Source organism: Vigna unguiculata, chromosome 10 (assembly GCF_037176805.1).
Source record: "Vigna unguiculata cultivar grain cowpea cultivar isolate G323 ecotype 2 chromosome 10, ASM3717680v1, whole genome shotgun sequence".
Lineage (NCBI taxonomy): Eukaryota > Viridiplantae > Streptophyta > Magnoliopsida > Fabales > Fabaceae > Vigna > Vigna unguiculata.
In genome coordinates this window covers 8,837,605-8,850,056 of record NC_140801.1, presented here as the reverse complement: position 1 = coordinate 8,850,056, position 12,452 = coordinate 8,837,605, and positions in this window count along the sequence as shown.

Here is a 12,452-nt window from a genome sequence, read left to right as displayed (position 1 = left end):
TTGGAGTCCACCAAAAGCTAGGGGCAAGTGGCGACAACAAGTGGGGATGGAGGGGGAAACGACGACAATATGAAGAGCTCAAACAATGTGCATTGACATAGAGGGTGCAAGGGCACAACTATTGGAAACTTAAACCCCAATATGGCAACCCAATAAGGCTTTTCGGTGTGGCAGCGCAGCAGGACAAAGAATATAACTTTGAAATGGTGGCAGTGAGGCACACAAACGTCGACCAAAGTGAGGTCTTTGAGGGTGACGACGAGAGACACGAAAAACACGAACATGGAGATTTGTGAGCGCATAATGGACAAAAATGGACGAAAGGAAACAGGGATGAGAGATTAACCTAACCTTGATCTATGAAGATAACAAACTCATCAACATTTTATGAATAGTTTGATCTTCTATTGTTCGATCTTGGATGTCACAAACAATGAATCCCATGTCTTATATGCATTTGTTTTGCATGGATATGGAGGATGATGGTTGGGATGATATTATGCCATTGTTTAACACCGTTATAAATCTTTGAAGTATTTTGGTGCAATGTGACACCGAGTTTCAACTATCTAAGCAAGTAAAAGATATTCTAGTTGAATATTTTGATTGGTTTTGGAAGATGCAATGGATTCTTCATTATTATCACCTATAGCATATATGAGGTTCTTTTTCTAGCTTTTTCTTTGTTTATTACCTTTACTACTATTTTATCTATTAATTAAAACAACATTGTTGTTTGATTTTAAAGCCCACAATGTAATTTTTATTATTAAAATAATTATTGTTGAATACGGTTTGAATAGCAAAATTAGATAAATGAATAACCATTTCAAAAACGATACTTTAAGAAAGTATCTTTTTGACAAAGTTGACAATGTCAACATGGACACCTAAGATGCAACACTTAATTAGTTTTATTTTGAAAATAATCCACCGTGGAAAGACTCGGCTTTTCATTTTTCATTGCATTTTGAAGTTTCGCGCTTTGCTTCGTGTTCGTCTTCCCCCTTCCGTGGTCACTTCCCGTTTGTCTCTTCCATATACTCCACTCAGAAAGTTGGTGATTATGTGTCTCTCTTCCAGAGGGTCCTCTTCTACCCTATTTTTCGTTGGTTGTGTCGTTGGCAGAAGGTATTGATTTTGTAGGTTCTTGTTGGTGTTCGTTTCCTCCCTCGCAAGGTGGGCCTTTTACACGGTATTGTCTTTGACAACCTCCATTCCCACATTTGTTGTTTATTTTTGGTACCTTCATCGTTATTTCTGTTTGGGTGTGTCGTAGACGACGTCCATTTCGTTGTGGTTGTGTTATGTTTTGGGTGTCGGGTGAGTGATTGGAAAGCATTATGGTGTTTCAATGTTGGAAGTGGAAACCATTGAAGTAAGAGGTAAGTTTTCATTTGGGGTTTAGGGTTTTGGTTCATTGTTAGGAATTTGTTAGGGTTTTAGGGTTTGGATTGGTTCTTGTGGATTGTCTATTGTGGTTCTGAATAATGGTTTGAAAAATTTTAATTTTTGTGTTGTTACATTTCAGTTGTCGAATTTGCATTCTGAATCTGCATTGTTTTAGTTTTTCATTATTTTTTTTGTTTGTTCTTTTGTGATAAAAGCCAGCCTTTGAAATTGTGATCTGACGAATTGTATAGAACCATTTGTGGATTGAATGAGTATTTGTGTTGTTGTTTGTGGTTCTTATTGTGAGATGAAGCTCATGTTTCAGGTTTAAACTTTTACATTGTTTGCCAGTTTGGAATTGCATCAGTAGTTTTTATTAGGTTTATTACTCAACATTTGAGTAGCATCATTTCATGCATACTTTGACAGTGCACATGTTCCAAATCCCTTTCTGAATTGGTTTGAGGGAAAACAATGGTTTCGATCATTGTTTGTAATGATTTTTGTTACTATTCGAGGAATAAAGGAACTTATACGAAGGTATAAAATTGGAGCTCAAACAAATTCATTCATAGGGGGACCAATAATTGAAGAGGCCTGATAATGATGTAAAGACTTTTAAAACTAGTTGCTTTATATGTATAAGGTTAGAGTTGTTGTATGTAACACTTTTTTGTTTATTGACTTTGACATTGGCTAGTAAGGATTTTAGTGTGTTTATTTCGATCTCTTACTAACAAAAAAAAAGATCAATTATTTTCTCTCCAGAAATTTGAAATAAACAAGTATAAACATCTATTTACGAAACTTCCTTCTTTGATATATGACAAATGGAGTTCGAATTGCCGCACTCTTCAAATGTAACCGTGGTTGATGCTTCATTCGAGCATACATATTGCTTTCTTCACTATCATTTGCTTCTTCATTACCAAGTGCTACTGCTTTTTTACCTTCTTGAGCATCATCCATATGTTTACCAATAAGCATTGTCATCCGCAACATCATCACCAATGATGTCATGAACAATCACGAATTTCATGGGAAGGCCCTCCAGATCCTTCATTACATTCACCCTTCCTTTCATGAATAAGTCTTTTCAATTCCTTCAATTGTGCTTCAAGTTCTTCAATGACCTATTCTTGTTTATCAACCACAAGCTTTAAGTCATCATTGTCTCTCACGTCTCCCTTCTGAACAAAGCCACCATCGAAGGCTTCAAAAGCTTCTCTCACAATTACATAACCAAACTCTTATGGTGAGGCAACTATATAAAAAAGAAATTGCATACAATTTCAAAGTAAGACAACAACAACAATGCATGTAATAAAACAACCATCTAACAACTAAAAAACAGAGGAACTTAATTCAAAATTACCAAATTCTTGTATAAACATCGACTTATGAAAAAATCATCCACTTTCACATCGATCTTATGCAAAACACAGGGAAATTTGGTTGATAAACATCGACCCTTTTGGGACCACATCATAGATGCTCTCATAAGCCCATAACTAGAACACATATGAATGAAGATGATTTGTCAATCATCAACAAATATTACAACATCATTCAAGTAAAGTAAACACTAAATAAAAAATTTATATCTGTAGCAAATAAACACATCCATCTACATGGAAGTGTGTTTTAGTTTCACCTCTCTTAAATAAGAAAGAAGCATAACATATGCTCTCAACCAACTATTCATACCCAACAACACCCCAATTCAGATTTCCAAGACCATCAATATAATTTACAAGCTTAAACAGAATAGGGAAAACCCTACCACTACGATTTGACAATAAAAATTGACAAATGCCAAACAATATATAAACCCTACAAAAGTCAGGTACAAAAATTTCCTTCCTATTTCACAATAAGAAGTCATACAATGTGTTTAATTCAACGTTTTTAGTTTTAAACATTTTCCTGCAACTACTCTCCACTTCAATTTCGTTTAAATTGAATTTTGGACCAACCTAGACAAACATCCACTAAAGTAAATCCAATTGATTGGGATCTTATTTCAAAAACATTCACTATTTTCATCTCACTTAGAACATAATTTACTAAGAAAGTTCTTAGACAATTTAGTAGACTCCTTCAATAGTATAAACCATCCAAATAGGTTCCTTGAATAAATAACTTATCCTATGCTATTAATTGGTTATTAAGAGATCCAACATATTTTGTTCAACAAGAATGCCTCAAATGTATCTATAAAAAAATTAAACAACTATAGTAATGAGACTTATTAAAATGTCATACACAAATTAAATGTATGATAACACTATTCATACCTTATTTTTAATGGAGCTGTTACCTTCTTCCACATCCTTACTCAGTAGAGATATCCAGAAATAGTAACCCAGTACCTCAAAACTAAAAATGATGACACAAAAAACAAATCATAAAAAGAAAAAAAGCACATCACCAAAACAAATACTATACAATAAGGCATAAAAGACACAACACCATAGAATCAAATAAATTATTCAAACTAGGAGATGAACCAACAATTAAAACTTGACCAAAGTATGAAACACCAAACTCTAATTGTGTATGTAACAAACACAATGCAACTTTTTTCGTACAAATAATATATAGCTTCCTACTAATACAATTCATTGAACAACATTTATCCAACAAGTTTGTGTACATACGTCTACATACATTTAACATATTTGACCATTGCAAAAATGTGTAAGGATAACGCATCCAATCATACTTTCATCAAAAACCTCAACACAACAAAGCATTTAAAAAAAATAGGGGATTCCTAAATAGAATCCTACGTACAACTGAAAATAAAAATAATTCAAAATCATATTTTGTGAAACTACGACACTTTACCTCCACGGTCAAATGGAACCAACCCTCCAAGAACGAAACCCACCCAATGAAGCAAACACCTCTGTCATCCATGAACCATTATCACCATTTCAACGAACAAACCAATGGGAAAAATTGGGGCTCATAAATTTGGGGGAGAAATAGTGGAGGAATACAGTCAAGCTTGAAAAAGAGATACTAACCCTAAATATTGTTTTGTTTTGCACAATTGTAGACAACCACCTTGGACCCCAGCAACAGAGCTTGGAAAAGCGGGAGAAAACGAACGGAAGAACGCTCTGATGTTTGGATTTCAGGCAGCAGACCTTGGGGAGGGGTTGCGATGCGCGAGAAGGGTTTTTGGTTCAAGTGCGAGGAAAGGATTTTGGTTCTACTACGAAGAAGGGTTTTTCGTTCAGCACTGTGGAAGGCTTTTTTGTCCAGGTTCAATAGAGATAGAGTTTCCTTTAGATTTGCAATCACATGTGGATTTTTTTAAATAAAACATTAAATAAAAATAAGATACCTCACTTTGTCACATTTTGTCAATTGTTTCTTTGTCAAAACATCATTTTCCGCTGCATTTTATCTTATGGTACAACAGTGAGTCTTATGATGTTTCTTTCCCAAATGTCAATGATTCTTGTTGGTATGCCCATATAAGTGAGGGACACTCTGTTTCTTTCATTATGCCTTTAGATCATGAAATGAAGGGAATGGTTTTGTGTGTTGTTTATTTATCAAACCCTAAAATAATTGAATCTGAATTTACTATTGTTTTAATTGTTAAGTACACAAAGTGTACATGCCATGACATACTAAATTCCTTTAATGATGAGGATTGGCGTGGCATAATCTCAAATTTAGGATCTGGAGACAAGGTGGAGATTTTTGTGAGATTTCAAAATTCGATAGAAGTCTTAATCGGATTTCGAAATATTGTAAAAGTCTTAACCAGAATTTTAAATTTGGTACACTTCTTAGCCAAATTTCGGAATCTATTTTAGAAGTGTAATGAATTTCGAAATTCTATTAAGACTTCTACCAGATTTTGAAATTCGGTGCTTTACTATCAAATTTGGTACCCTCCTAAACCAGATTTTGAAATATGGTAGTCCACTAAAACGGATTTTGAAATTCGGTGCTTTCCTAAAAATGGTTTGTAAACATCCAAATCCAGTGCTTTCTTGACAAATCTCACATGCTAAATTGCTAAATCTATCAACCATAAGCAAAGCCTTTCTAAATCTATCAACTAACCATGATATACACATATTATTTCAAATAAGAAACATAAAAAAAAATCAACTTACCTTAGTGCGTGGAGGAGGTGGGGTGCAAAGACTATGTTGGCGCTAGACTGATTATAAGGTGCAAGACTCTTTTTCGTTGCGGCCCTAGGGGATGAGGGTTGGTGAGGGAGAAGAAATAAGGTTTGCGACGTGGTAAAGGTGAAAGTTGTTGATGTAGAAGAAATAAGGAGATAAGTGTGACTAGGTTAAATGTGATGGGTGTGAAAGTTGTTGAGGAATTAATTAATATTTTACCTTTGAGTCAAAGTCAAAGTCAAAGTCAAAGGGAGGCCATTATGGGCATTTCAAAATGTTTTGGGGTGCAAGAAGAAAATTTGGAGATGTAGGAAGAAACCCCCTTGTCAAGAGGAGTGGAACGAAGACTTGATTTGAACTAACTATGCTTAAATCATACTAAACAAATGTGCAATGATAATGTAAAACTATCATTAATTTTTACTATTGGTTAACATATACACCATATCTTAACGAGGAACCATGATAAACATAACCAACACACTTATCGGAATTCAATCGAGAGTCTAAATCTCATATTGGATAGAAATGAAAAAGTTGAGTAATATATAAAGTAGAAGACTCATAAACCCTTTACCTTAAGGTTTTGGGTTGGAAGTGGCTTTAATTTCTTATGTGGGTTGGGCTCAAGTCTCATTAATGTTATATCTCTCCAATGAATTTTCCCCTTGATAAACCTCTCATGCATAATATGAATGAAAGTTGTTTTAACTTTTAGATGAAATTGGTCTAACAAGGGTTGGCCAAACCATTAAATATCTAGTGATTTGTATAAATAAGAGGTTAAAAAAACTTGTACACTCAATTGTTAAGAACTTTTCACGAGTGACAATCATTGTTGGTGGACTCTGCATATCAAAGATTGCAAGAGAATTTCCAGATCATTGAAGCCACAATGGTATGAAGTTTGAAATTTAAATTTATGAATGGCTAATAAGGAAATAATTGATAATTTACATGAAGCAATACTCTTTGATCATTATATCGAGTACTTCCAAATAAAGCAAGATAATGAATGATATTTAAAGATATAAAGAATATATACTCAATTGAATATGCATAAACACTTAAATGGCATAATGTGATTATAAATATCAGGACCAAGATGATGAAGACAAAAAGAATGCGAGAGACATACTGAAAGAATGTTGAAATAGAGAACGAGAAAAATTGTCAAATATTCTAGAGAAATCAAAATGAGAATACTCTAACTGCGAAGTGTTATATTCCTATTTTATAAAGTGATAATGGGTTGAGTGAAAACCGTTGAAATATCCTTCACACAATGAAGTTTACCATATGAGCGTGATTGTACTCTCCTACGTGAGATATTATTATTGTTTATTGTAATTAAGAGTTCTTAATCTCAAAGGGGGATTAAGAAGGATACCTAGAAAAGTTAAACCCATTGTAACCATTGAGGGGTCTATACTCGTTGTAACCGGGAGAGGTTGATACTCATTCTAGTCAAGGGATTTGATTAGTGAAACTTCTTAAGCAGGTTGCCTAAGAGATTGAACATAATCTCCTTTTGGACATTCTTTTTTCTTTACTCATTAATTTGCTTATATAATATTTGCACAAAATGATTTTAAAATATTTATAGACTATATTCATCCCCTTCTAAAACCACATTAAACCAAAAAAATGTGTGTTGATGTGAAGCAACTTTAACGTATTTTCTAAAAGACTTTGACTTATGCTTTGTGAGATCTTATTAGTGAACGTGAAGATGAGAACATCCCTTAACACATAGAATAGGTTCATAAATTCTAATCATTAGGTTGTAATATTGCATGGATGCATATAATTTGTTATGGGTTTTTCTTATAAAAAGAAACATAAACATATCGTCTGACATTAAATTCATTTTGCCTCGCGTTGTTTGTTGTATAACCCTTACTTCTTACAATCAAAACATTTATGCTTTAAATTTTACTATTTCAAAATCACCTAATCAACATTTATAGGATCTCATGAACTTTTATTCAATAGTGTCATGTTAGTCATTAGAAAACAAAAGAAGAAACATACGCAAATTCATGATGATAATTAGACCTTCCAGATGTACCCTATTAAAAATCCATTAGTATCTGTCTTTCTAAACAACGAGATATCAAAATACCAAATAACATATATTATAATCTAACCTAAATTTATGATGATCGTTGAATAACATGAAAATAGGTTAAGGAATAATCTCCCTTGTGTAAAACATACACAAATGATAGTTTATTTATAATGATAATGGGCCAAGCCCAGAAATACATAATGGATTGAGCACAACTACTAGGGAAAATACTACATTATCTAACAATGATAAGAAAGTAATATGGTTTGACTTTTTAGATAAAAACATACTTTCTTATACAATATTATTCTCTCTATATCTTTTTGACAATGGGATATCAAAAAATAAAAGAACGTTGTGTGATATAAGGACTTAACCAAATTATCTACAATTATTATTTTTATTTTTAATTTTCAAACAATAAAATTGTGTTTTAATTACCACTTATTAAGATTTTTATATCCTTTTAGATGGATTATTCACCAATATAATATATTTAATTACTTTCAATTTGTGTCATTAAAATATAATTATTTACATATAATACTTAAATTATTATGAATTAAAATATAGGGTTCTAAATGCAGTATAGTCTAATATCGTAAATTCAACTCCAAGATTTAAAATGCCAAATAAAATCTCATATTTTATAATCTTAAATTGTGTATCTATCAAATACATTGATAGTAATTTGCATGAAAGTCTATATGAACTTTCCCTTAATTTTCGTTCCTTTCACAAGATGAGCAATGTGTCGTGAGAGAAAAAAGTGAAAATTGTAAAATAATTAAGGATCTTTAAGATTTAGGATTCTCACATAATCAAACATAATAGAGAATTAACATTGATCCATAAGAGATCCTGTGAATATGCATTCTTCAATTTGTAATTTTTTTCTACTCTTCAACCACCGTTTCCCAATCTATCTCTTTGCCTTTCTTTTCTCTTCTCATACGTTCTTGATGAGTTACTATGAAAAGAACCTTATGATTAGAGACAGAACCCCGATTGTAACATCCATAAATCAATAAATAATGTATTACTTTATAAGCATTTTATTATATATTATTATTATTATTACAAATATACATGAAAATATATATATATATATATATATATAATATACATATTATTATTATAATAAATTATGAACATATGAAATGTAAAGATTATAAATATCCAAAATATACAAATAATTGATGATTTTATAAGAAATATATTAAATATTTTAGAAAGTTAATAAAAGTAAAATATTTTCATAAAAGAAGAAACATAAAATAAATATGTTAAGTTACGTAAGTATGTATATATATAAAGGATAAACTTACATATTGTTAGGTAAACTGGACATATTGTTAGGTTAGAGAGAGAGAGAGAGAGATGGAGAAAATATTTCGAGTTATGAACTGTGCTGACAACCAAAAGGTGAATTATGTTGTATTTATGTTAATAGTAGAAGCTGAATATTGGTGTGATGGTACCAGGAGATTACTTGAAGGAGGAAGAATAATTATTACCTGGGATGTATTTGAAGAATTAGGAAAATACTCTACTTTCTTTTATCACCCAGAGGAAAGGATGAAGTGTATAAAATTTGAAAATGGACTTAGGAATGAATTGAGAAAAGCAGTAGGAATACTAGAAATTGTTGATTTTCCTACGCTAATTCATAAGTGTAGATTTTTGGAAGATTTTGAGAACAACCAAAATATAAAACCAAAGTATTTTGGACCCCATACAAATAAAAATAAACGTATTGAGGGAAAACCTTACAATCGCCCACAATGGAGGACCTAATCCAACCAATCATCATCAGGAAATTCTAGTAGACCTATATATGATCATATCAGATGCTTTAAATGTGGACAAGGTCATTCTGCAAAAGATTGTCATCTTAAGGGACCAGTCTGTTTCAAGTGTGGGAAACCTGGTCACCTATTCTCTGAATGTGGACAACAAAAGCCACATTTCAATCCAGCTACAACCAAGACAAGACCTACCACAACAGGAAGAGTGTACACCATGACTGGAGCTGAAGTTGCTGAAAACCATGATCCAATTCAAGGTACGTGTTTTATTAAAGGAAAAAATTTAAATGTACTGTATGACTTAGGTGCAACTCACTCATTCATTTCCAATTATTGTGTTCAACATCTTAATATGTCGACCTCCTTTCTAAAAACTAGTTTGGTCGTTTCAACTCCTACAAATGACTCGGTAATTACCAATAGAGTTTGTTTAGACTGTCCACTGTTCATTGAGAATAGAAAATTCCTTGTAAATTTAATATGTCTACCTTTATCTCAATTAGATGTAATCTTAGGTATGGACTGATTATCTTCCAATCAAGTTCTTTTGAATTGTGCTAAGAAATCAGTGATATTTCCAAACTCTGAGAATCTTAAAAAATCACCTACCAATTCAAAAAGTGAGCCTTTAAGGAATGAAATTCAAGGGTACTTGTTATTATCTTCTATGGAAATAAAGGAGGAAGTTGAGTTGAAAAATATAGCAGTTGTTCAAAATTTTCCTGAAGTCTTTCCCAATGATATTCCTAGTTTACCACCTAACAGAGAAATTGAATTTTTCATAGATCTGATGCCTGGAGTTGGACCAATATCTATGGGCACCATATAGGATGTCACCCTCTGAATTAGCATAATTGAAGAAATAATTAGAAGAGTTACTTGAAAAACAATTCATTCGTCCTAGTGTGTCACGTTGGGGAGCCCCGATTTTGTTAGTTAAAAAGAAGGATGTGTCTAGATTACCGTCAATTAAATAAATTCACCATAAAGAATAAATACCCTCTTCCTAGAATAGATGACTTGATGGACCAATTAAGAGAAGCCTCTATATTTTCTAAGATAGATTTAAGGTCAGGATATCATCAAATTAAAGTAAAAGCATAAGACATACAAAAAACTGCTTTCAGAACTAGGTATGGCCACTATGAATATCAAGTTATGCCATTTGGTGTGACCAATGCTCCTGCAATATTTATGGATTATATGAATAAAATCTTCCATCCATTTTTAGATCAATTTGTAGTTCTTTTTATAGATGACATTCTTATTTACTCTAAGAGTCTTGAGGAACATGGGGAACACCTTCGGATTGTCTTGCAAATCTTGAATAAAAAGAAATTGTATGCTAAATTGTCTAAGTGTGAATTCTGGTTAGAGGAAGTAAAATTCTTAGGACATGTGATTTCCAATAAGTGAGTGTTAGTGGATCCGACCAAAGTAGAAGCAGTTTTACAATGGGAACCACCAAAAACAATGACTAAGATTCACAGTTCTCTCGGTTTGGCAGGATATTATAGAAGATTCATTGAGGGATTTTCTAAAATAGCTATGCCTTTAACCCAACTCACCAAAAAGGGCCAAGCTTTTGTGTGGACAGAAAAATGTGAGAATAGTTTTCAAGAACTCAAGAAAAGATTAACCACTTCTCCTGTTTTAGCATTACCTGATCCTACTAGGTACTTTGTTATATTTTATGATGCTTCCAAAATAGGATTAGGTTGTGTTCTTATGCAAGATAGAAGGGTAGTGGCATATGCTTCTAGACAATTAAGAACACATGAGAAAAATTACTCAACCCATGATTTGGAACTAGCTGTCATTGTTTTTGCACTTAAGATATGGAGACATTATGTTTATGGTGGAAAGTTTGAAGTTTTTAGTGATCATAAGAGTCTTAAATACTTGTTTGATCAAAAGGAATTAAATATGAGACAAAGAAGATGGATGGAATTTCTGAAAGATTATGATTTTGAATTACAGTACCATCCAGGTAAGGCAAATGTAGTGGCAAATGCTTTAAGTAGAAAATCTTTACATATCTCCTCACTAATGATTCATGAGATGAATTTGTTAAAAAGATTTAGAGACATGAATGTGTCGGTCACCATAAGCCATGATAAAATGCAATTAAACTCCATTCAGATCACTAACAATTTACAAAAATAAATCCATGAGGCACAAGAAAGTGATGAATTCATTCAAAAGAAAAAGAAATTGATAGGACAAAAGGATGGAGAGAATTTTGGCATAGATAAAACCGGAACTTTGATATTTAAAGACATGATGTGTGTACCCAATAATGAGGAAATTAAGGAAATGATTCTAGAAGAAACACATAAAAGCAAATTAAGCATACATCCGGGCACAACAAAAATGTATCAAGATCTCAAGAAAATGTTTTGGTGGCCCAAAATGAAAAAGGAAGTGGCACAATATGTAGCAAAATGTCTAGTTTGTCAAAAAGCTAAAATAGAACACCAAAAGCCAACAGAAGTTGAGATAGTATAGCAATGGATTTTGTAGTTGGCCTCCCACGAACCATTCAAAAATTTGATTCCATATGGGTTATCGTGGATAGGTTAACATTAGGTATTCATTGGAAAAATTGACCGAATTGTACATAAAAGAAATTGTCAGGTTACGTGGAGTTCCAATAAGTATTATATCTGATAGGGAACCTAGATTTACTTCAAAATTTTGGGGAAGTTTACATCAAGCCTTAGGTACCAAGCTTCACCTTAGCTCAGTTTATCATCCCCAAACTGATGGACAATCTGAAAGAACCATTCAATCTTTGGAAGATTTGCTGAGAGCTTGTGTGTTAGAAAACTATGATAGTTGGGATCGATGCCTGCCTTTGATTGAGTTCACCTATAATAATAGTTTCCATTCCAGCATAGGTATGGCACCCTATAAGGCATTATATGGAAGGAAATGTAGAACACCTTTGTGTTGGTTTGAGACCGGTGAGAATTTAGTATTAGGTCCTGACATGATTCAACAAACAACAGAGAAAATCAAAAT